Source organism: Pseudorca crassidens, chromosome 11 (genome assembly GCF_039906515.1).
Source record: "Pseudorca crassidens isolate mPseCra1 chromosome 11, mPseCra1.hap1, whole genome shotgun sequence".
NCBI classification, from domain to species: domain Eukaryota; kingdom Metazoa; phylum Chordata; class Mammalia; order Artiodactyla; family Delphinidae; genus Pseudorca; species Pseudorca crassidens.
Window position 1 is genome coordinate 91,369,606 of NC_090306.1, and position 24,682 is coordinate 91,394,287.

At 47.8% G+C, this 24,682-nt stretch overlaps 1 protein-coding gene and 1 non-coding gene across 5 annotated transcripts in view; one reads left to right on the top strand and one right to left on the bottom strand.

Annotated features, from left to right (window-relative positions):
- ABTB3 (ankyrin repeat and BTB domain containing 3) overlaps window positions 1-24,682 on the top strand; it is a 307,888-nt gene that overhangs the window by 140,656 nt on the left and 142,550 nt on the right. The window lies entirely within an intron of this gene.
- On the bottom strand, window positions 18,819-18,891 carry TRNAA-UGC (transfer RNA alanine (anticodon UGC)). Its single transcript has one exon. It is a non-coding gene; the product is annotated as a tRNA-Ala (tRNA).

Below are 24,682 nucleotides of genomic sequence, written 5' to 3' on the forward strand. Positions count from 1 at the left end.
AAGAGAAATCCAGAAAGGTTAAAAGTTAGGATGCCCTTGGCCCTAGGGGGACAGGTAAGAAGGGGATGGCCAAACATAAAATGAATTAGAGAGACTAATACGATGAACCTCCACTTGTTACCACCATTTTACCACCACCAACCTTCCACTCAGTGCTTGGTACCAGCCTCCCAGAGCAGCAGAAGTCCCTTCCCCACCCACCCCAGAGTTGAGGTTAACACAGACATCTGGTCCACCACTTCCCACTGAATCATATTCTCCCAGGCTGGGACCAGAGATGCAACATTTTTGTACAAGTCCCAGTAGTCATTCTGATTCTCATCTGGAGACTACTGTTTTAAGATACCAGTCTCTTTGGCCCACACTGGGCCCCATCACAAAGAGATTGTTGCTGTCAGAGAGAACAGATGTGAGAGATGTGAGAGATGTCAGAGAGAACAGCTTTCCCAACTCACAGCCTCAGCTCACTTCCCGATTTTCTCAGCTCTCCTGACACCGAGTTTACCCTTCACTTTCAGGATCTCTTTACCTTGTGCCATATCTGACTGCAGCTTTAGTGCAACTCTGCAGTGAAACTCCATCCCAGCTTAGCTTCTTGAGGCTGTTTTTTTTTTTCCAATTGTAACAAAAGTTCATTCTTGTTTTATTGAGTGATATTTCATTGTCTGATTATACCACAGTTTTTCTTACTGAGATATAGTTGATGTATAATATTATATGTTTCAGGTATACAACATAGTGCTTCACAATTTTTTAAAGGTTATATTTTGTTTATAGTTATTATAAAATATTGGCTATATTCCCTGTGCAATACAATATATCCTTGCAACTTATTTATTTTATACAGAGTAGTTTGTACTTCTTAATCCCTTACCCCTATCTTGCCCCTCTCTCCTTCCCACTCCCCACTGGTAACCACTAGTTTGTTCTCTATATCTATGAGTCTGTTTCTTTTTGTTATATTCACTGGTTTGTTGTTTTTAGATTCTACATATAAGTGATATCAAACAGTATTTGTCTTTCACTGACTTATTTCACTTAGTGTAATACCCTCCAAGTCCATCCATGTTGTTGCAGATAGCAAAATTTCATTCTTTTTTATGGCTGAGTAGTATTCCATTTTATATGCATAGGTATATGTATGTGTGTGTATATATATATGTCTCCTTTATCCATTCATCTCTTGATGGACACTTAGGTTGCTTCCATATCTTGACAATTGTAAATAATCCTGCTATGAACATTGAGATGCAGGTATGATTTCAAATTAGTGTTTTTGTTTTGGGGGGATAAATACTCTGGAGTGGAATTTCTGGGTCATATGGTAGTTCTACTTTTAGTTTTTTGAGAAACCTCCATACTGTTTTCCATAGTGGCTGCACTTTTAAATAACAACACCCCTTCACGTTGACTTCTCTCTGGTACCTTTTATGGGAGAGTATCTCCCTGGGTGCAAGGTCAGGAATCAGTATCTGCGTGCGATTGGGTTCGGAATGGAAATCTGACTTGACCTAGATCTTCTTTGGCCTCAGTTTCCTCACCTATAGAAAAAAAAGACCTAGATCAGCAAGTTGTCATGATTTCCAAAGAATACAGTGGACATAAGTTGCCAGGCATGGTTTATCTGATCAGTTAGGTACTCAGAGCAGCCAGGAGCAGACAGAACCCAAGAGTGAGTGTGAGCCATTTCCTGTCTCACCAGCCTCCTGCCCAGTAGCCCTGTGTCCAGTTTTGTCCCCTCTGGTCCTCCTCCACACAGCTCCCAGTGAGATCCTAGTAGAACCCAGATCTGACCCAGACCCTTCCTGCACTGTAGCCCCTCAGGAGCAAGAGAACTAGGGTGAATCCTACAGCATCCACAGGCCAGACCCTGTGGTGTAGGGACTTTACATGGGTTACTGCATTTCCTCTTCAGAGCAAACGTCTCCAGACAGTATTATTGTTCTCTTCGTTTTTAAAAATGAGGAAACTGAGACACAAAGAGGTCAGCAATAAAGCTAGGCCTTGCGCCCAAGGCTTCTGACACCAAAGCCCATGTTCTTGCCTTTATGCAGGTTGGTTCTCTGGCCTTCCCTGGGTACACAGGCCACGGTGGGTGAATGTTAACAGCAGCACATGCCGCGCCAGCTGAAGGTTACTAAATGCCTCAGGATAGGACCGCCTGGCCTGGCCAGAGAACATTCTTACAGCCCCCAGGTCCCTGGAGCTCACCGTGTTGGCGCCTGAGCTGTTGGTTCTAGATGGCTGGGGATTAAAGCCATAGATGACATTTCTGCAGGAGGGGGCAAGATGCAAACATTCTCCCAGCAGCTGCAGCCCTGATTTGCCTACTTTGCAGTGTCAAACCACCACTTCCTTCAGTAGGCTAAGGAGAGAGACAAGCAAAGGAGGGGACCTGGCTACATGAGAGCTAGGGCAGCCTCACTGGCTGGCCAATGAGGGCCCCTGGCTGGCCCAGGCCCAGCAGACTGTGCTCAGGGCTGACTCAGGATGCTGGGCCCACTGCCTGCCCCTCCCTGAAGGGGCTTCTGGGCATGGTGAGATGTCAGATGTGAGCAGGGAGCTACCCAGCTGGGTCTCCACCACCCCCAAAACCTTCTAAATTGTGATCTGAGACTTCGATTTCCTAAAAAAAATCACAGAACCAAAAGTTCTGGCCAAAGCCAGAGGTGAGTACCTTGGAAACCATCTACTCATTGAATCCCTCATTTTAACCTTTCAGTGTTAGGAGGCCTGGATTCAGTCCCAGTTCCTCCTTTGCCTGGAAGTGAAACCTGGATGTGTCAGACAATCTCCTAGGATCTCAGTTTTGCCGTCTGCAAAATGGAGATGATAATAGTTCCCAGTTCATAAGGCTCTTGTAGATAAGAATTAAATAAGATAATATGTGAAAAGCATTTAACACCATGCCTGACTCACAGTATCAAAGACGATAGTTCTGGTACAACGTTGCTAGGGAAACAGCAACATCATTCATTCACTCACTCATTTATTCACTCACTCATTCACTCCTTCATTCTGCAGATATTTATTAAGCGTAACTTGCATGTCAGATGTACCCCATAACATCAGTAAACTGTCACCAGACCCACACGACACCTGACCTGCTTGGGAGGAGACTTGGCCGAGGTATCAGAACAGGCTTCCCAGGAGGAATGAGGCTTAAGCTACCTTCTAGAGTCTCTGTAGAAACTAGCGGAATATAGAGAGCAAGGATTGTAGGCGGGTGCCTATCCCCCTGCCCCCAACTGGATGGTGAGCTCCTTGAAGGCAGGGGAACGTGTGTAGGCATGAGGGAATGCACGAAGTGTGCGTGCAGGGATTTACTCGCTAGTTTGCTTATTTGTGCATGCACAAACACACATCTGTACTCCTTGTTCATTTCATGTCTGTATGCCTATGTCTAATAGGATGTTCACATAGTAGGTGCTCAAGAAATATTTGTTGAATGGAACTACAGAAAAGCAGCTTTGTTTTCCAGTTGGGGGTCGGCTTTTGGAAGAAATTCACATCAGCGGCCGTCTGCAGGACTGCTGGTGCTTGGCGCTGGCAACTCAGGGGCGTTTAAATAAAACTGTGCCCTGTGTCTGAATATGCTGGGCCTTTGTGCTTAAAAACGGAGGCGCTGGCGCTCATGCCTTAAAAGATTGCAAAAGGCCACTTGTGTCTCTCACCTCTGGCCAAAGTATGATCAAGGGGGCCTGTGGCCTCTCTCCTGCTGTTGCCTCTAGCATGTGTCCATGATACAGAGTTCAATGGGTAGGTGGAGAGACATCACTGTGAAAAGCAAAGGAACAGAAAACTGACTACCTCTTAATGCTTGTTAGTGGGAAAATGGTGTTGAAAGCTAGCTTTTCTTGGGCTGGGAAGGTCATGTGGGTAAGCAGACACACTGGCACTAAAACTTGCTCCTGCCAAATGCATCAGTTGAGATGGGAATATTAACCCATCAGTACTGATGGGCCTTTGGAAAGAAGATGCTAGAATATATTCTGTATTTTAGTGTGAATTCCAGAGGTTAGGGTTAGGGTAGACCAGGAATTTTTCAAAATTTCAAACTCAAAACCGTTATTTTATTTTATTCTACTTTATGCTATTTCATTCCATTCCACTTCACTCCATTTTATGCACCATCATGCTCCGAAAAAGACTAAAGTTTGCTTTCAAGGTTATATAATGTATGGCAGGATAAAGTAAATGTGAACTTAATGACAGAGATAAAAGGAAAAGAAGGATGAAGACACCAGAAGGTACCAGGAATGAGCTGAATTTTAAAATGAATGTTCTACCACTCCATATGCTTGTTCTGCCGAGCTATAAACAGGGCCCCGAGCTTCCAAGAAGGCATTGTGAAAAGGGAAATGCAGTCAGTTACATTGTCCCAGTGATGATCAAACAAACCTGTTGATCAGGACAAGCAAAACTCTGGCTGATACTGAGACCTGAGGGGATCTCCTCTGAGCCCTTTGTGGAGAAGACCCAGTGTCTTCTCCAGCCCCCTAGAAGAATCCTTACAGAAAGCCTGACATTGCACTAAATAGCTCTACTGTGGTAATGTGCAGTCTTGACCTTCCTCAGAGCACAATTCGGAGGGATATGTCATGGTCCAGATGCCCAACTCTGCCACTCTTGCTAAATTACTTGGGCTGGTTTAGCACAGGTATTCTTGTCCCAAAGCTGAAACTATTAGTGTTTAGTTATATGTCATACATGTTTTAAAGAAGACATGATCTTCTTTGAATTTCGAAAGTTGTAACTTTTGGATGGAGAGGAGTTAGAAGGGGGATATAGAGCTAGGAGCCCATCAAACCAGACCACATGGTCAGGCCCACGAAACTCAGGGCCACATGGGTCCAGTGTACTGCTGTGCCTCCCACGCCTAGTCTGGCATGTGACACATAGTAGGTGCTCATAGGAGGTGTTTGTAGAATGAATGGGTGGAGACATGGCTTGAATAAACAAATGAGTAACTGTCTAAAGAGAAGAATTAATTAATCCAGTCACATTAAGACAGTCAGTGGACAACTGCTGAACGCTTTTTCTTTTCCATCATTTGAAGAGTCTGAATAAAGGGACGATGACTTAAACTTAAGAAGGATTGCATCTCAGAAAATAATCTAGTCTCATCCCTCCCCCCATTTTTATATATTATATAACTAATATATTTGTGAAGTGAGCTTGAAACCCCTCTCATCTCACCTCTTAAAGAAGGGACTCTAGGGCTTCCCTGGTGGCGCAGTGGTTGAGAGTCCGCCTGCTGATGCAGGGGACACGGGTTCGTGCCCCGGTCCGGGAAGATCCCACATGCCGCGGAGTGGCTGCGCCCGTGAGCCATGGCCGCTGAGCCTGCGCGTCTGGAGCCTGTGCTCCGCAACGGGAGAGGCCACAACAGTGAGAGGCTCGCGTACCACAAAACAAAAAAAAAAAAAGAAGGGACTCTAGGGACTTCCCTGGTGGTCCAGTGGTAAAGAATCTGCCTTCCTATGCAGGGGATGCGGATTCGATCCCTGGTCAGGGAACTAAGATCCCACATGCCACGGGGCAACTAAGCCTGCGTGCCACAACTGCTGAACTCGCGCGCCTCAACTAGAGAGGCTGCGTGCTGCAACCTACAGAGCCCGCGTGCCCTGGAGCCCGCGCCACAACTAGAGAAGAGAAAACCCGTGTGTCACAACTAGAGAGAAGCTTGCGTGCTGCAACGAAAGATCCTGCATGCCTCAGCAAAGATCCCGCGTGCCACAACTAAGACCCAATGCAGACAAAAATAAATAAAATAAATTAATTTTTTAAAAAAGAAGGGACTCTAGGTGCATCGTCGTCTGGAATCCCAGAGTAGTCTCCTGCCTTGGCGGCCCTGGATTCCCACCTTCTCAGCCTCTGACCCCTCAGAATGGCGTGAGCTCAGCCAACTTCTAGGTTTGCCCTAAGACACACTGACCCGGGAGCAACCTTTGAACTGCCTGGTCCTCCAGAACTTTGAAACTAACAGGGGAAATGAGATTTGTTTGAGATTCTTCCCGAAGATGTTCTTTGTAACTCTGCTCCGCACCCTCCTTCTTCCTCCTTCCTACAAAGTATTTAAAATACTTTGAGAACCGACAAGTTTTGAAAATTGTGCATACATTTACTTGGCCCAGGGAGTGATGGACACATCTGGGCTCCAGATGTTTTCCAGCCCTGCAGAGTGGTAGCTGATCGCAGGTGGTTGTGGACAGAGCTCAGACTAAACAGTGCATAGCCCTGCATAAAGGCATCTTTCAGATTCATGTATGGCCTTTGCTACTGCCTTCTCCAGTTCTGGGATGCCCCTGAAGAGCCTCCCAAGGTCTCTGTCCCAAGAGACATCACAAATGCACCCTGTTAGGATGCAAATGTGAAGGGGCTGAAGAGCCACATGACCTGGGCTTGAATCCCAGCTCAGCTGTGTGATCTCAGGTGAGTTACTTGCCCTCTCTGTGTTTCAGTGTTCACATCTCCAAAGGAGAGCTAACAGTCTCTACCTTATAGGGCCATGGTGAGAATTATAGAGTAAATGCATTAAAATGCTTAGGACAGTGCCTGCCCCATACTCAGCACAAAGTAGGTGTTTGCTGTTATTATTTCTAATTTCCTTCTTCTCCGGGGGCCACTGAGGAAGTTGGCCCATGTCCTCTAATTGGTCGTTATCACCTTAGCCCTGTGGAATGGTCTTTTTTCCTAATCCTTCCCCAGGGGCTGGTAATGATCGCTATGATTGTATTGAAATTTATTGAGTACTTCCTCTGTGCCAGGCACTGTGATATAAGCATTTTGTATATACTTACTTGACATATATATCCTATATGAGATCCTATACCTCGGCTCAGTGCCTGACACAGAGTTTAACGCATACAATAATTCTGTGAAGTAGGCAATGTTATTAGCTCTGTTTTTCAACTGTGGAAAAGAAGGGTGATTGAGGAACTGAGGAAGCAGGTGGTATCCAGGACTTGATCCAGGATAGTCAACGCCAGATCCCATGTTCTCAGCCACTATGCAGAGTGGGATCCTTAGGTAAGAAGCATTGGTGTGGGATACAGGCAGAACAAGTGATGCCAAGTGCTATAGGAATTTGGGGCAGGAGTAAGCCGTGTCTACCTCCAGAGGAGGTGGCCTTAAAAAGGATGGGTAGAGAAAAGAATTCCAGGTGGAAGAAGCAGCAGGAACAAAGATACGAAAGTAAAAACCCCAGAAAATTGTTTAAGCAGAAATAGTTAGCTTTAGCTAGAATTTAGGCAAGTAGAAAGCTAACACACGACCTGACTGTGGAGGGCATTGGATGAAAAAAAGGATGTTAGCCTCTAGGAAGTAGCAAGCCATGGAGTGCTTTTGAGCGGAGGAGAATATGCCCACAGCTGTGCTCTAGGAAGATTAACCTGGAAGAGGAATGTCAAGTGGAATGAAAGGTGGAGGGAATGGACACTGGGAGATCATTGGATTTGATGGTGCCTATTTTTCCTTGCAGCCCTAAAGCAATGAGGCATTCCCAGTTTTCTAGAACTGAGGTCAGATGACTTGTCCAAAGTCACATATCTAATGAAGTAGTAGAGCCCAAACTCCAGCCGGGTCTTCTGACTATAAATTCTGTGTTTATTCTGCTGCAACAGGCAAAGACATGGCTGAGTCTGTTAGGTCTGAAAGGGTTAAGTCCCCTGAACTCTGAAGGGTCATAGCTCTTGCAGTAAGGGGTTTGAGGACTACCTGACATCGTAGGCAGAATGGCGTGTGTGTGTGTGTGTGTGTGTGCGCACGCGTGTGTGTGTGTGTGTGTGTGTGTCCTGGGAATGTGCACACAGGTGGCATTTGACTCAGGAGATGGTCCATTGCATCAGCTTCTTAGAGGAATCCATGATCCATGACCACAAAAACAGTGTTGACGTGCTGGGATGCCTCAGGGATCACACCCAAAGGTGAAGCCCAGGATTCTGCAGGAACAATTCCTGGAATCCAAAAGCAAGGATAAAGAGAATAGAGATGATAGATAGATGATAGATAGATAGATAGATAGGTAGGTAGGTTTTGGAAGGAAGGTTAGAGGTGAAATGAACACTCCAGGCTTAGGAACCAAGAGTTGTCCTCTGGTCTGTCAACATGTTTTAGAGCAGTGATTCTCTACCAGGGGTGACCTTGCACCCCCAGGGGACATGTGGCAATGTCTGAAGACATTTTGGGCTGTCACAACTAGGGGAGATTGTGCTATTGGTTTGTCATGGTTAGAGATCTGAGATGATGCTGAACACTAAAATGCAGAGAACAGCCACCAACAAAAGAATTATCCAACCCATGTCAACAGTGCTGAGAATGAGAAGCCCTGCTTTAGAGAAAAAAGAAGTCTTTCCTTTTAACTATGCACAGAGGCTCAGCCGGACCACTGGGTTCATGCCTTCCCCTGTAAGCTTCCAGAAGAGGCTGAGGGCTAATTGACCTCCTCTGGAGTGACAGACTTATATCAGAAGCAGGCACCTGGAAGGCTTTGTGTTATCCATTAACCCTCAGTAAAAAGGGGACCATGCAGGACCCAGGCCTGGTTCCCTCCGGACACCAGCTCACATCTCCCCCTCATCGTTGGGAATTCAGGACTTGAGCCGATAGTGGTGGCCCTTTGCACAGACCCATAGGGCAGAACTGGAGGGGAGCTGGGAGGTCATCAGGTTCCCCTCACCCGCACCCAATACTGAGAGAGGAAGGCACTGAATCCCGGGGAAGTGAACCGACTCGCCCTAGCCTGTGGCTGTGCATCCACGAGGACTCCTCTGGCACAGAGGAATCCTGCTCAGACTGGATTGATTCAGGTGTCTTCATTCAATAACCACAGCATTCAGGGTTACAGCTTCAGACACAGCTGGATCCAGGAGCCCTGACACTAGATCCCACCGCTGCCCACCTCTTGGCTCTGCCTTCCTGTCCTCAGCTCTGCTCTCTCCCGGGACATTCTGAGTCTTGCCCTTCTGGGCGGCAAGATAGTCGCTGGGTTTACAGGCTATACCTTCACAGCTCCCAGTGAGGAGGAAATAACGTGCCTCTCTCTCAGCTGTCCCTACATGTACCTTTTGGCTCTGAATTAGCGAACACATCCATCCCTGATCCAACCCCTGTTGCTGGAGGGAAAGGATACTCTGAACGACCAAACAGGTTGGCCACAGTGCCTGCACAGGGAGTGGGAGAGGGGTGCTCCTCCAGGGGAAGTTCAGGGATGCTGCTACCAGAAGCAGTAGGGGTGGACGCTGGGGGACTGAAATGACACATGGTCACCACCCCAGCCAGTAAGTGGCCGAGTGGGCACTCAGCCCAGGTGTCCTGTTATCTGCCTGGTCTTTCATCTCTGCTATGCTGCCTCCTAAGGCAGAGCTGCTGCCTCCTAAGGTCCCACCCACGGCGTTGACGCTTGGCCCAGGGGAGCGGAGTTAGAGGAGAGGGTGAGAAGGTGGTCCAGGGCTGGGAGCTCAGCCCAGTGGAGTCTGAGGTCTGGCCCCACTCTCTTCAAGGCTCGGACTGGGGCTAAGGGAATAGGGGCAGGTGGCTGTGATTAGGCAGTGACTCGGGGAGACAGGACCAGAAGGGCCTGGGTCCCGGACTTGGGAAATGACTTCACAGTCATTTATGGCCTTCCTTCCAGTAAATACAAACTGCACGCATACCGTCTGCTCCCTCACCTTCCCCTCCGGCCGGGGGTCCAGTGTAGGATATCTCCTCCTCTTAGCAGCCCCTCCGGAGCTCTCTTTGATGCTCACTCTAATCCCCTTTCATGTGTAAGGCAAGTCGGAGGGGACGGCTCCCACCTGTGGTCTCCTTGGCCCCTGCTCTTCCCGGGACCTGTGTGTGGTCGGACCCTCTGGCATTACAGATACTTCCCGCCCATTCCCGGCCCGCTGCCCGGTGCCAGGCCCCCCAGCCTCTGTCCTGCAGCCTCTTCCCCTGCCCCAACACACCCCTGGCAGCTCCCTGACTGGGATCAACTAGAAGCAGAACAAACTTGTTTGCTCGGATTCCAAAATGCCTGCCTGAAGCTCCTTCCTGATGTAGAGGAGAGGGCATTGATGACATGGGTCCAGGTTTGCTTACAATCCAATACAAACAGGCATATCAAGGGTGCTTCCACCTCATAAAGAAACATCTGTAAGTCCTTCCACGGGTGTCCATTGAGTCTTTACTCTGTGCCGTACATCATTTTAGGCTCTGGGGGTGGTGATGGAAACACGAGACATCCCTCCATGCCTTCGTGGAGCTGCCCATGAACATGTTAAGGTGTCAGGTAGACAGCATGTCAGATCAGAAAGGCTCAGTGGAGAAAAACAAAGTGGGTTGAGGACGGAAGATAAAGAGACAGAAGCTGCGACTTCAGACAGGGAGTTCTAGAGCCTGTGAGAAGGTGACGTTTGCACACACACCTGAAGGAGGGGAGGGAGAGAGCCGTGTGATGTCTGGGGAGAGGCTCCAGGCAGAGTGATGAGCCCACGTCACTGCCTGAGGGTGAGTTCGGGAGGTGGCAGCCGTGCCCCAGAGGTGAATGAACCCTCTTCCCAAAGGAATTGTAAGGACTTCAGCCTTTACCCCAGTGGGATGGCAGCCATTGGAGGGTTTTGAGCAGAGGAGGGACCTGGTCTGATTTTTTTTTTGTCGGAATCACTCTGGCTGCCGTGTTGAGAATAAACCTGGGTGAGGGTTTATTCTCCCCTGAAGCAGGGGGACCACTCCTGACGGTACAGCTGTAACCCCAGTCAGAGGTGGGATGGCAGGACTGGGGGCAGCAGTGGGGATATTGAGAAGCAATTGGATTCTGAGGAAAGAGACCACAGGGTTTGCTGATGGACTCGATGTGGAGTAGAAGAGAATGGCGGAGTCAAGGCTGACTCCCAGATCTTTGTCCCAAGCATCGAAGGATGGAGTGGTTGTTTACTGAGATGGAGAAGCAGGTTGGGGGGTGGACATTGATCAGCGGTCAGTGTGGGATGTGTTACCTGTGAGATGCCCTTGAACATCAAGGGATGATGTCCAGTCGGCATCCACCAAGATGGAGAAGGCTACAGGAGGCATACTCTAGGGCTTACCAAAAGACCTTCATACGTGTTCTTTCCTTTAATGCAGATAAGAATCGTGGGCTGGTAGATCAGTTTATACCCATTTTAGAGATGAATAAACTGAGGGTCACAGGGGTAAATAACTAGTCAGAGGTCATAGGATGCCTATGTAGCAAAACAGGCCAAGCCCCTCTGATTTCAAATCCATTTCCTTTTTCCTTTCTGTCATTCTGCTCCCTCCAGATTTCCAGGAGATTTTAAAAATTGGTGGGGAAAAGCATGACCAGTGAATGTCATCATTGTCTCGAGCTAAGAGAGAAGAACCCCCAGCTGCACCTCAAGACCCCAGTCCTCCCTTGCTGCTGCCGTGTCTGGTGCAGTCTGGGCTGTGGGTGACAAGGGCACAGGCACCACTCCCGAGATCAGAGTAATGGAGCTGTTTGGTTCACATGGTTGCTCTTCCTTTAATGCCTCTTTCTTCTGGCTCTCTGCCACTTGCTTCTTGACAAGGAAGTTCTTTTTGGGGACCCTGAGTATGTCTGTCTGTGTCTCTGTATCTGTTTTTGTACACTGTAGGCTAGAACAGTGAAAATAGCAGAATGCTTGAACTTGGGAAACGAATAACCCAACCTTGCAAATAAATCAACTATTCTACCAGCCCAAGAGGGATTACACCTGTAGGGCAAGAAATGAGATCATTGTTTTCTTCTTCTTATTTCTTTTATTTTTTCATATTCTCTTGACATACAATATAACTTTTTCTGGAAGGCAATGTTTCCAGGACTGAAACATGAAAGAAAATATATTGTCTCTATGGTTAACCTGAAGAAATGACTTTATGTATCTGTCTTACTCTCTTAAATGTTTCTCTGAGCATGCTGAGGTGGCAGGGATTTTTCTGATTCCAAGTTCCTAATAATAGAATACTTGAGCCATGGAGGGCAGATACCCGAGTGTGGAGCAGGAAAATAACTGGTTGGAAGGTGTATATCGAGAGCATAAAGATAACCGACATCCTCAGATTTTCAATAATGTGTTTGACATTGTTACTTGGTATCCATTACCTCATTAAATTCTCATAACAACCCATTTTACAGGTAAGAAAATGAGGCTCAGGGGAGCCCTAGATCACTTACCTAGGAAATGGCAGAGCTGGAATTTGAATCTGGCTCCAAAGCCTGTGATTTTTCTACTGCACTGCATTTATAAGTCCCAGCCAGGCTCCATGGATGACATTGGAAAATTCTACCCAAGTGTGGGGTCAGGGGACACAGTGAGTGGCCCTGATGCTGGGGGACACACACATTATCCCCCAGGCCCAGCCTTTCCATGTAGCAGCTCTGCGGGGTCCCACGACCAGCTGGGCCATGAAGGGGTTTTCTCAGCAGAGGCTATAGAGCACCTGCGTCCTGCCTCCCTCCTCGAGAGGGTGTGTATTGAGGACTTCTGGAAGAGGTGGCCTTCATGCCATACACAGCTACCATTTTGAAATCCATGGCTCCCAGGAATGATGTGAGTTAGGAAGGAAAGATGTTGGGGTGTTTTCCAGGGATGGCCAGGGATGCAGGTCTCTCTCTCTGTCTGTCTCTCTCTCTCATGCATACACACACACACACACACACACACACACAGGGATGTTTATCTGAGCATTAATTTCCCCTCTAGTTGGTTTTAAGAATTCTGAAAGAAATGTTTACAAGTCAACTGTGTAAAAGAGCCATGCCTGAGGATCAGTTCTGCAAAAGACACCATTAACCTCAGTGGACATGGCCAGGTCTAGTACTGCCATAAATCTGGGTTTGTGTCCCGTTAGTCCTCTAATTCAGGGATTGGCAAACTATGGCCGGAGGGCCTATTTTTGTAAATCAAGTGTTATTGGAACACAACCACTCCTATTCAACAGCAGAATTGAGTAGTTATCCAAAAAGCTGAAAATATTTACTGTCTGGCCTTTTACAGGACAAGTTAAATAACATTTGCTCTAATCCAGTATACACACACACACACACACACACACACACACGAATTTTATCTAGCAAACTCCTATGCATACTATACGGCCCAACTTGTAGTATTTTCTCTACTGAGGAGCTTCTGTAGCCACTCAAGCCCAAAACAAAGCTAACCACATCCTCCTCAGGCCCCCAAGGGACTTTGAATAGCAAATAATCACTGATGTTCATAGAACACCATGTGCCAGCCACTGTTTCTAAGCATGTCACATGGACTAACTTAACTTTCATAGCAATTCTAAGTGGTAGGTACCTTTATTATCACCTTTTTACAGATGAGGAAACCAAGGCACAGAGAGGTTAAGTAACTTTCGCACAGTCACACAGCTGGTAAAAAGGCGAACTGGAGTTTGAACCCAGGAAGTCTGTCTCCAGAGGCCAGTTTGTTCACCATTTTGTCATAGATGTTGTTATTATCTCCATCTTACAGATGTAAACAAAAACTGTTACACAGCACATATTCCATTGTGTTATAATAACGTGCATCCACATCTGCATCTTCCCAGTTTTCCCTCGAGGGCAGAGTAACGCTCTTTCTCACCCCAGACCCTAGTGCCTGGCACACAGCAGGTGCTCAGTGGATAAAGGCTTAGATGGGGTCACTTTCTGGACTGTAAGCCCCTCAGACCCAGGGAGGTCATGTCATTTATCACCAGATCCCCAGTGCCCAGCACTGTGCCTTCCTCAGAGAAGTGGGCTCAGCAAAGGGACAAGGAAGAAAGGAATTTTTCCAGAATATTCTTCATTTTCAGCTCATCATTTCTACACGGTGTTGGCATTCACAAAACCACAGGCATTTTCAGAAAAACCCTCAGGGATCATCTGGTCCATTGGAGGGAAGGGACAGTTTTTAAAAAATCAACTAAATACAAACAGTATTTGATCACCATCAATTGAGTATTTATTTGAGCAGCGAGCAAAGGGTGACACAGATAACAAGGTGGTGGACATCCAGGGGAGAGGTGGCCTGCCCTTGGGCTGGCTGGGGCAGGGCAGAAGGACTTCCTAGAAGAGAAGGATTAAAGCCAGGCTCCCAGGGAGGAGTAGGTCTAGACCAAGCAAGAGGGACACCATTGTGGTGTGGGAAGCAGCGTTTACAAAGGTGCAGAGTGGCAGGTAGAAGATATGGTTCAGGTACAAGGGGCTGGCTTCAGGGGGACACATCCAAGGAGGTACAGCTGGAAGGCGGTGGGAGATTTGGGGGGATAGAGTGGCTAAGAGCTTGGTTCGGGATCAGACCTGGGTTCTGCTCTCAACCAGTTCCTTTGCAGGCTTCATACCCTTAGCTGACAACTTCAATCTTTGTGCTTGGGGATGATAGAAATGTACTATGACTTTGTTACCAAAAGTGTGGTCCGGCTGCTCACCGCTCGAAAACCCATACTAGAGAGGCAAGGTTGGTGGAAAGGAAAGTTTGCTTTATTTCAGAGGCTGGCAACTCGGGAGAGAGTAGACTCGTGTCCAAAGGCCAATTCCCCCACTGACAATCAGTGGGCAAGAGCTTTTAAAGGGGAGTTTCAGGTGTGTATAGGCGGAGGGAGGGGGCTACATGCAGAAACAGCACAGTCAGCTCTGACAGTCTTCTCAAAATTGGTCATGCGGTGGTCTGACCAGCGTCATCTTGTTTTAAGTACAGTTAGCCTTTAGTTCCAGGGTCTATTGGTTCCCATTTCTTTGAGGCCAGTTCTCGGAATCGTGGCCGCTTATGTCATGGCTACAGTCTGGTCATCATGTAGTTAACTTCTTCCACCTGGTGAGGGTTTCAGTATCTACAAAACAGCTCGCAGGATATGGCTCAGAATATTGTCTATAGCCCTTGAAGAGGAACTAAAAGTCCTTGACTTTGCTTAATGACTAAACTATTATTATTTTGTTCTGTTTGACTGTTTTCCTTTGCTTCTGCATTTTCTCATTTCTCCGATTAAACTTATTCTTTGGCTAAAGTTTTTCTACACACAAAAGGCAGGCAGAGGTAATTGACTGGGGGGAACATAGGGTCCTGCTCAGTTTCAACTTGATCGGAGTCTTACTTGCATAGATAGGTTGTACATTTGTCGAAACTCATCAAGCTGTACACTTAAAATGGACATTTTATTAGATGTGAATTACACCACAAGAAAGTTGATTTTAAATGGAAAAAAATCTGTGCCCTGATTTCTTCATCTGAACATGGGAATACCAATAATGTCTACTTCATCAGATTGGGGTGAGGGTTGACAAGCCAATGCCTATAAATTGCTCAACCCAGCGTTGGCTCACATAAGGTTGCTGTGTTATAATCGCAGAGAATCTTAAAAGCCCAGGCTGCACACTTTGAACTGTGTCTGGTAGGCCCAGGGAGTCACTGAAGATTTCTGAGCAGGGAAACAATCCAAAGTTTTTTTTTTTAATTGTGGTAAAATATACATAATATAAAATTTACCATTTTGACCATTTAAAAAGCATACAGCTTAGTGGCATTAAGTACATTCACATTATTGTGCAACCATCACCACCATCGAAAACTTTGCTTTAAGAAAGGAGTGGGGGGCTTCCCTGGTGGCGCAGTGGTTGAGAGTCCGCCTGCCGATGCAGGGGACACGGGTTCGTGCCCCGGTCCGGGAGGATCCCACATGCCGCGGAGCGGCTGGGCCCATGAGCCATGGCCGCTGAGCCTGTGCGTCCGGAGCCTGTGCTCCGCAACGGGAGAGGCCACAACAGTGAGAGGCCCGCGTACCGCAAAAAAAAAAAAAGAAAGGAGTGGGCAGGAAAACCCAGAGGAGAGAGAAACTCAAGTGAGACCCTCGGCAAGGTTGTTAGAGCAGTGCATACAGGAGACGTTTCGGGCCTGACCTAGGGATGAACTTACAGGAATGGAAAAAATACACAAGAAAAGTTAAGAAGAAGAAACCATAAGATTTAGTAAATGATTGAAAGTTGGATATAAGAAAGAAAGAAGAATCAAAGATGGCTGTGATTTCCAAGAAGAAAGAAAAAGACATCTCAAGTTCTCTTTGTGATACTTCTATTCACAACATATTACTTGGCTATGATCTTGGCAGCCCTAATAACACTTAATGCTGGGAAAGGTGTGGTGAAATTGGCACTTATGGACGTTACTTGGGGCACAACCTATAGACAACTAATTTGGCAACACGTGTCAAAGGCCATTTAAAAAATGATTCTCACCCTGATCCGGTACTTTGACTTCTGAGGAATCATCCTCAGAGTAACACAGATTTCACAGGACTGTGTGCTGCGTGTTGATATCCATGAACCTCAGTTACTGTTGTTTGTAATAGCTCCCAAGTGGAAGCAACCTGAGTGTCCCCGATTAATTGAAGAGTTCAAAAAAGCATGGTATTGAATCTTAACAAAAATGTTTTTTAAAGATTTATTGCAGGTAGCAGGGCTCTGTTCCATTAGGAGATGCCATGAGGCATTTAAAATATTTTTTGACAAAAATTATATTTATATACAATAGTTAGGGAATAATAGACCCACTGCAAACGTAAAAGCCACTCGTAGGTGGATCTCTGTTTGTCAACTCTTTAATCTTACCTTGCTCCAGGCACACTGACATGACTGGGAGAGTAACCCCCAAATTCCAGTGAATGCTTGGGCAGCTATTCCTTAGCTGTCCTCCACTTTCCTAGGTTTATTGCCGGAAAACGGGACTGGTTAAGGAGACTGTGGGTTTGCACTGTGGGTGCACATTCCCAATCCCCATCCCAAGGTCAGCCAGGGCTCCCGAGAGGGAGTGTATCACAGGCAAGTGGTAGAGGGTGACAGCCCTGTCCTGGGTGACAGTCCAGCCATCATCACTGAGACTGGAAATCACCCCTGCAGTGGACTGAAGAGGGCATCTTCTACCCACTTTGATAAGAATATTATTCCACCTGGACTGGGGGAATTGGCAGAGATGGTGGCCTCTGGATTTCTTGGGCTACAGGAACAGAAATGATAGTGTCCCGGAGAGAGGGATATGGATGTTCACCAGGATGAAGCCCACCCAGGACGCTCTCTCTAATGCCCTTAATAATTGAATTGGAACAAATGGCGGTTGGAGTTAACCACAAAATAAAAACAACCCCTTTCGGTGCATTTATGCTTACAAAGCACTTTCATTTTCTTTTTTGTAAACAATTTTTCTATTGAAGTATAGTTGATTTACAATGTTATGTTCATTTCTACTGTACAGCAAAGTGATTCAGTTATATGTATACTGTATACATTCTTTTTTTAATACTCTTTTCCATTATGGTTTATCATAGGATACTGAATATAGTTCCCTGTGCTATACAGTAGGACCTTGTTGTGTATCCATCCTGTATGTAATAGCTTACATCTGCTAACTCCAGCCTCCCACTCCATCCCTTCCCCAACCCCGTCCCCCTTGGCAACCACCAGTCTGTTATCTATGTTAGTGATTCTGTTTCTGTTTCATAGGTAGGTTCATTTGTGTCATATTTTAGATTCCACATATAAGTGATATCATATGGTATTTATCTTTCTCTCTCTGACTTACTTCGCTTAGTATGACAATCTCTAGTTGCATCCATGTTGCTGCAAATGGCATTATTTCATTCTCTTTTTGTGGCTGAGTAGTATTTATTGTATATTTGTACCGCCATCTTCTTTATCCATTCATCTGTCAATGGACATTTAGGTTGTTTCCATGTCTTGGCTATTGTGAATAGTGCTGCTATGAACATAGGGGAACATGTATCTTTTTGGATTAGAGTTTTGTCTAGATATATGCCCAGGAGTGGGACTGCTGGATCATATGGTAATTCTATTTTTAGTTTTCTGAGGAACCTCCATATGGTTTTCCACAGTAGCTGCACCAATTTACATTCCCACCAACAGGGTAGGAGGATTCCCTTTTCTCTACACCCTTTCTAGCATTTGTTATTGTATTTGTAGAGTTTTTAATAATGGCCATTCCGACCATTATTAAATAAGGTGGTACCTCATTGTAGTTTTGATTTGCATTTCTCTAATAATTAGCGATGTTGAGCATTTTTTCATGTACCTGTTGGCCATTTGTATTTCTTCTTTGGAGAAATAGCCTTTCATTTTCTTCATCTCATTACAACAGTCCTGTGAGGGAGGCTGGGCAGATATCATTGACCCCACTTCACAGAGGGAGAAACAGAGGCATGGTTGGGCAAAGCAATTTGCTTCTCAACCTACAACAAGGATTAGGGGAGAAAGGGTGCTGTTGTGTGTTGGCCACATTCAGCGTTTCCAGGGCTGCGCTGGGAACTAGGAAATAATTGCCTCACTTAATTCACTCTTCGCAACCACGCTGAAGTCTCGATAGCCCCTTGTGTAGGTGAGGAAAGAGGCTCAGAGGTTGAATCACTGGTCAAGACCACACAGCTTATGAGAGGCAGAGTCAGGATTAGAAGTCAGATCTGCTGGACTTCAAAGCCTGCTGGGACCACACCTTAATGTCATCATCACATAATAATAACTGTACATCTGAGTAGGTGGGCCTCTGTGGCTGAGGAGTCATCCTGCCTTCAAGACTAAGATGAGAGGAACAGCTTTCCACACTTCATTCATTCATCACCCAAGTGAATAGCTGCTGGGCTACATGCCTCAGCATCTTGGTTGCCCTGTTGATGAGAGCAGGTCCACACACCTGTTGTCACACTCTGTTCTTCGTGTCTACTGACAACATTAATAAATAGGAGGGAACATGGTACCAGAAGTGTGCAGTTTCCTTTTATTTATTTTTTATTTTTTGCTTTTTGGCCACACCACATGGCTTGTGGGATCTTAGTTCCCCGACCAGGGTTTGAACCCGGGCCCTCGGCAGTGCAAGTGCAGATTCCTAACCACTGGACCACCAGGGAATTCCCTGCAATTTCCTTTTAAAGGCATTCATTCTTTCTTTTGCTCATTCATTCATTTATTCATCCAACGAACACCAGCCAGGCAGTCCCTTTGTACTGGACCTTGAGCTAAGAGCCAGCACTGCCAGCTGAACGGAGCCCAGTCCTTCCCCCACAGAGCACAGTCCAGTCGGTGGGATGGAGGAGTTAGCAGTGATACGCCATTTCATTTAAGAACTGGGTTGAGTCATGGCTTGGGCTTTGGGGAGACGGTTATAAAATGGAGCAATTCTCAGAGGAGACTTTATCAAATTATGTTTCTGAAGCCCTTGGATGAGAATTTAGATTTTGGGAGTGAAAAGAAGCCCCTCCCACTTTGACCCTTTCCTGTGCTGCTGCATTCTCACCTCCAGGGATGGACACCTCCCAATAATTCATTGACCATTTTCTCACCTGAAGAATGGGAGTGATGCTGCCAACCCCGGGATGTTGCCCCATCCGGGTGCAGTGTGTGCTGTCCTCTCTCCACCTTCAGATGTGGAGCCTGAGGGTCAGAGTCCCTGGGGTGCCTTGCTCAGGGTGCCCCTTGGAAAGCCAGAGAAAGGATATGCACTTGGCTTTTCCCGGCTCCAAAGCTGGACCCTTTCCCGCCACACCACAGGACTCTCGTAAAGCCAGTGGCCCAGGTGCTGTCGTCCAAGCCTGCACCCCCTCCCACTCCGGCGTCCTGTGCCCCTGTCCCTCCGACCGCCCCCTGCCTGCTTGCTCTCCTGTCTTCATCCCCCTTCCATCGTAGGCATTCCCCCACACCCTGCACCACCCCCTAGGACTCTTTCAGACCCTCTAGAGGAGGCCGACCAACCCCACTCAGCACAACCAGAGAAAGCAGTGTCACAGTTCAAGCCAGCACATGCGGGGACCGTCGCGGGGCAGAACCTGTGCTGACCTCTCTGCTTATTTTTAGCTTTGTGCCCTTGGGCAGCTGCTCGCCTTCCCAGAGGTAACCCGGTGGGCAGCTGCCACGCAGAATGAACAGAGGGCCTGGAAGGAACTTTGTGCTAATAAGTGCCACCCGGCATCAGTCTTTAGTAGCGGTGCTGCTGTTAGGATCAGAATGACGTTAGACAAACAGGAAGCGCGGTAACCCCCAGGGCTGGAGAAATGAGCTAAGCTTCCCCAGGACCAAGCCGCAGAGAAAAGAATTCTCTTCCATCATAGAAAATAGAGGGAAAAGGCCAGGCTCCAGCCCAGAGGAGTCACCTGGGGACTGAGGTAGCTCTTGGGGCCTCCCAACTCAGGGTCCCTGCAGGGAAGGATGAGCAAGAAAGACGGAGAGCGGGTTGGCCTCTCCCTGCCAAGCCTTGGCCCTCTCCCTACACTGTCCCAGGCGGCGGGAGCCATGGTGCAGAAGATACCCTCTGTGTGGGGCAGGGAGGCACCCTCTGGGGCAGGACGTCCCTGATGGGTAAGTCGGGCTGGAGCACGAAGGGCTCTTGCAGGCAGCAGCAAGCGGAGCCTGCAACCATCAGCAAAGCAACCTCAGAGCTGGAGCCTTCTCTCAGCCTCCGAGGCCAGCTCCTCTTTCATGGGAGAAGGAAAAGGGTCTGGCATTTTTTGAGAATCCATCCTATGCTTGGTACCTTTATGTATGTGTTATGGTTTGAATTGTGTCCTCCCAAAAGTCTTAACACCCAGCACTTCGGAATGTGACTTTATTTGGAAATAAGTTCATTGCAGATGTAGTTAGTTAAGATGAGGTCATACTGGAGTAGGATGGGCCCCTAATCCAATATGACTGATGCCCTTATAAAAAAGGCAAATTTGGACACAGGCATACATGCACACAGAAAGAACACCGTGTGACAATGAAAGCCCAGATTAGGGTGATGCTTCTTCATGCCAAGGAATGCCAAGGATTACCAGCAAACCACCAGAAGATAGGGGAGAGGCATGGGACAGATTCTCTGTCACAGCCCTTAGTAGGAACCAGCCCTGCCAACACTTTGATCTCAGATGTCTAGCCTCTAGAACTGTGAGATAATGAATGTCTTTAGTTTAAGCCACTGAGTTTGTGGTACTTTGTTATGACAGTCCTAGCAAACTAGAACGGTATATTACCTTCTTCGACCTCACAAGAAGCCTGCAAAGGGAGATATTATTATCCACACTTTACAGACATAGGAACTGAGACTCAGAGAGGTCAAGTGACTTGTCCAAAGCCACACAGTAAGTAAGAAAAGAGGACAGGTATGAGCCTAGCTCTGTTCAGCTCCAAGCACACAGACAGTGTAGGACCCACTTGAACATTGAATCCTGGGTCTTGGTTGGAAGCAAAGGAGATCTGAGAAGCACTTCGAGATTCCTAGGATCTCATGCAACAGCCTGGGATTCCTGGCCTACAAAATGAGTCCTGCCAAGACCTCCCCCTCCCACAATAAGTGGGGCTGGGACAGAAAAGTCAGGATGAGCCCAGAGCGTATGGAGCTGAGTCGCTGATGAGTGATCTGGGAAAGTCAGGGGTAAGGAGCTGACCAGAAAGCAGAGGGTAGGGCTTCCCTGGTGGCGCAGTGGTTGAGAGTCCGCCTGCCGATGCAGGGGACACAGGTTCGTGCCCGGTCTGGGAAGATCCCATATGCCGCGGAGCAGCTGGGCCCGTGAGCCGTGGCCGCTGGGCCTGCACGTCCGGAGCCTGTGCTCCACAACGGGAGAGGCCACAACAGTGAGAGACCCGCGTACCGCAAAAAAAAAAAAAAAAAAAGTAGAGGGAGCCCCTCAGCCAGCTGTCTGAAGGCCAAGGGCTTCCTCGGCCCAAGACAGGTGTGGCCAGGGAGCCGAGGGGCCCCAGCTATAAGGCTCGGCTTTGCAGGGGCCAGGAGCCAAGAGATCGTCGGGGTGTCCTAAGGAAATCTGCCTCCCGCTGTCTTTAATATTCTTCTTCAGGCTTTCAAAGCCTGGGCCTTTCCTGCTTCTCTAAAACACCAAGTTATGACCCAAAGGCCTCCCTCTTCCCCATGCCACCTCCCTCGGGCTCAAGCAGCTGTCCCCAGGCAGCACCTCCCTTCCCCGCTAAGGGCCAGGCTCTGTGACGCCCCTCCATTTCCTGTATCCCTGTCAGAAGAGCTCATCCTCTCCCCCAGCAGGGCCCTGGGATCATTCTTAATCAAGGCACAGAAAGATGGCATCTCAGTCCCCCTGGAGCCTGCAAAATAGGCCCTTTAAGCTCCGTCTCCTGGCAGGGGACCGTGGGGGGCACAGGGGAGCTGTCACTGAAGAGCCAGGGGAATGCAGAGACAGGGTGCAGGCTGACTGTCCTTCTCAGGACCCAGGGTAAGGCAGGGGGTAGCCAGAACCCCCAGCTGCCCGAGGGTCCCCTCCCAGGCATTTTCGGATGGAGGCTGTCTGCACCTCCAGCTGTCCACGGGAGCCCCACCCCCTCTCCCTTGGTAACTGGGAAGCAGAGTAGGAGGGGGATGTGACATGTTTTACAGGGAGCAGAGCCAAATTGCAGTTGGGGTAATTACATTTTGCCTTAGCCATTGCCTCCTGCTGGACCACTTGGCCAGCGTCCAGCCTGGGCAGGGTGCGGGGCAGAGCCAGGCCCACTCACGCTGGCTCAGCCGTGCTGTGGTGTGAACGGTCCTCTGTCTATGTGCTCTGCAGGTAGACCAGACTCGAGGCAAGCAGCAGAGGGGCTCAGAGACCCAGCCTGACCCCTCAACCTAGGGGAGATGGCCAGGCAGGCCAGCCCCAGCTGGTGGGAGGCCTGCAGAGGGGGTTCCTGGCTACCCATATGTGCTCCTCCTAGCCCTGGCCTGCGTATGACAAGAGTGGGGCACAGCCATCCCAGGACTCCATCTCTCATGGAGGCCAGAGGGGCATCAGACAGGCTGGGACTGGCTGCCCTCATCAATTACCACCTCCAAGGCTCAGCCAGGACCCCACAATCACATCTAAGGGGCTCCCCGGGCTTCCCTGGTGGCACAGTGGTTGAGAGTCTGCCTGCCGATGCAGGGGACATGGGTTCGTGGCCTGGTCCGGGAAGATCCCACGTGCCGCGGAGCAGCTAGGCCCGTGAGCCATGGCCGCTGAGCCTGCGTGTCCGGAGCCTGTGCTCCGCAACGGGAGAGGCCACAACAGTGAGAGGCCCGCGTACCGCAAAAAAAAAAAAAAAGAAAAGAAAAAAATAAGGGGCTCCCGTCCCTGAGTGCTCCCTGAACTTTGGGGAAGCCCTTCCTATCTTCAGCTGGTACTGCTGAAGGTACCAGGGCCTCTTAAGGTATTAGTTCCGGTGTCCATTTCCCATGGGGTCAGCCAGGGCAGCTCCTCACTGTGCCTAATATAGTCTTTTACAAGCTTCCAGGTCCTGGGTCTCTGGGTTCCAATTGTAGCTTTGCCCAAGTCACATAACTCTATCCTGCCTCTGTTTTCTCATCTGTAAAACGGGGATAATAATAGTAACTACCTCATATGGTTACTGTGAGGATTAAATGTGATAAGACTCAAAAGTATTTAGAATGGCACATAGTAAGTACTAAATGAAAGTAACTGTAAGAAAGATGGTGATGATGATGACGTCTGAGTTTCCGCAATGCTGCTGCTATTACTCCTACTACTGTGATTGCTGCTGTGACTATTAATGCCATTATTCCTACAGCTACCTTTTGTAGTGGTACTAATGCCACCACTAGGATAAGGGTGGTACTAATGTCACCCTCCAGGATATGCATAACAATTATGGGTTTATAAACCTTTGGAAATTTTAATGGCTCCCACTGAACCTGTAAAATGTTAATGTGCTGGTTAAGGGTTTTCATCCTATAGTTCTGCCTCCTGCCGCCTGGGCTCCTGCCTTATCCCCAGGCACCGCCTGCTGCCTGGCATTTTCCCAGGAATCACCTCTCTCCCCTACTTTCCCCCTCTAGCCAGACCAGCTCCTTCTTCCTTTTTTATTAACTCCCTCTCTATTTAAAATTACACATTCCTATTACTCAGCCATAAAAAGAAACGAAATTGAGTTATTTGTAGGGAGGTGGATGGACCTAGAGTCTGTCATACAGAGTGAAGTAAGTCAGAAAGAGAAAAACAAATACCGTACGCTAACGCATATATATAGAATCTTAAAAAAAAAAAAAAAGAACTTAGGGGCAAGACGGGTCATGAAGTCCTAGGGGCAAGACAGGAATAAAGACACAGACCAATAGAGAATGGACTTGAGGATATGGGGCGGGGGAAGGGTAAGCTGAGACCAAGTGAGAGAGTGGCATGGACATATATACACTATCAAATGTAAAATAGATAGCTAGTGGGAAGCAGCCGCATAGAACAGGGAGATCAGCTTGGTGCTTTGTGACCACCTAGAGGGGTGGGATAGGGAGGGTGGGAGGGAGGGAGGTGCAAGAGAGAAGAGATATGGGAACATATGTATATGTATAACTGATTCACTTTGTTATAAAGCAGAAACTAACACACCATTGTAAAGCGATTATACTCCAATAAAGATGTTAAAAAAAAATTGCACATTCCTAAGGACTCAGCTCAGATGTCATCTGTCTGCTGAAGTCTTCCTTGGCTGAGGAGAGATAAAGATGCAAAATAGGAAATCAGGTGTGGGGATTTTATTGTCCAGAATGGCAGCAAGAATAGAGGCAACAAAGACTCCTAATTAGATTCTGAGAACTGGTTTAGGAGAGAAGCCAAATTAGGAACCTGAAGCAACCAAATCTGCCTTCGAGTGGCTTAGATGAATTCTGCCGAGCATCTTGTAATAACAAGAAACCAGTTATTGAGCATCTACTGTGTGCCAGATACCGTT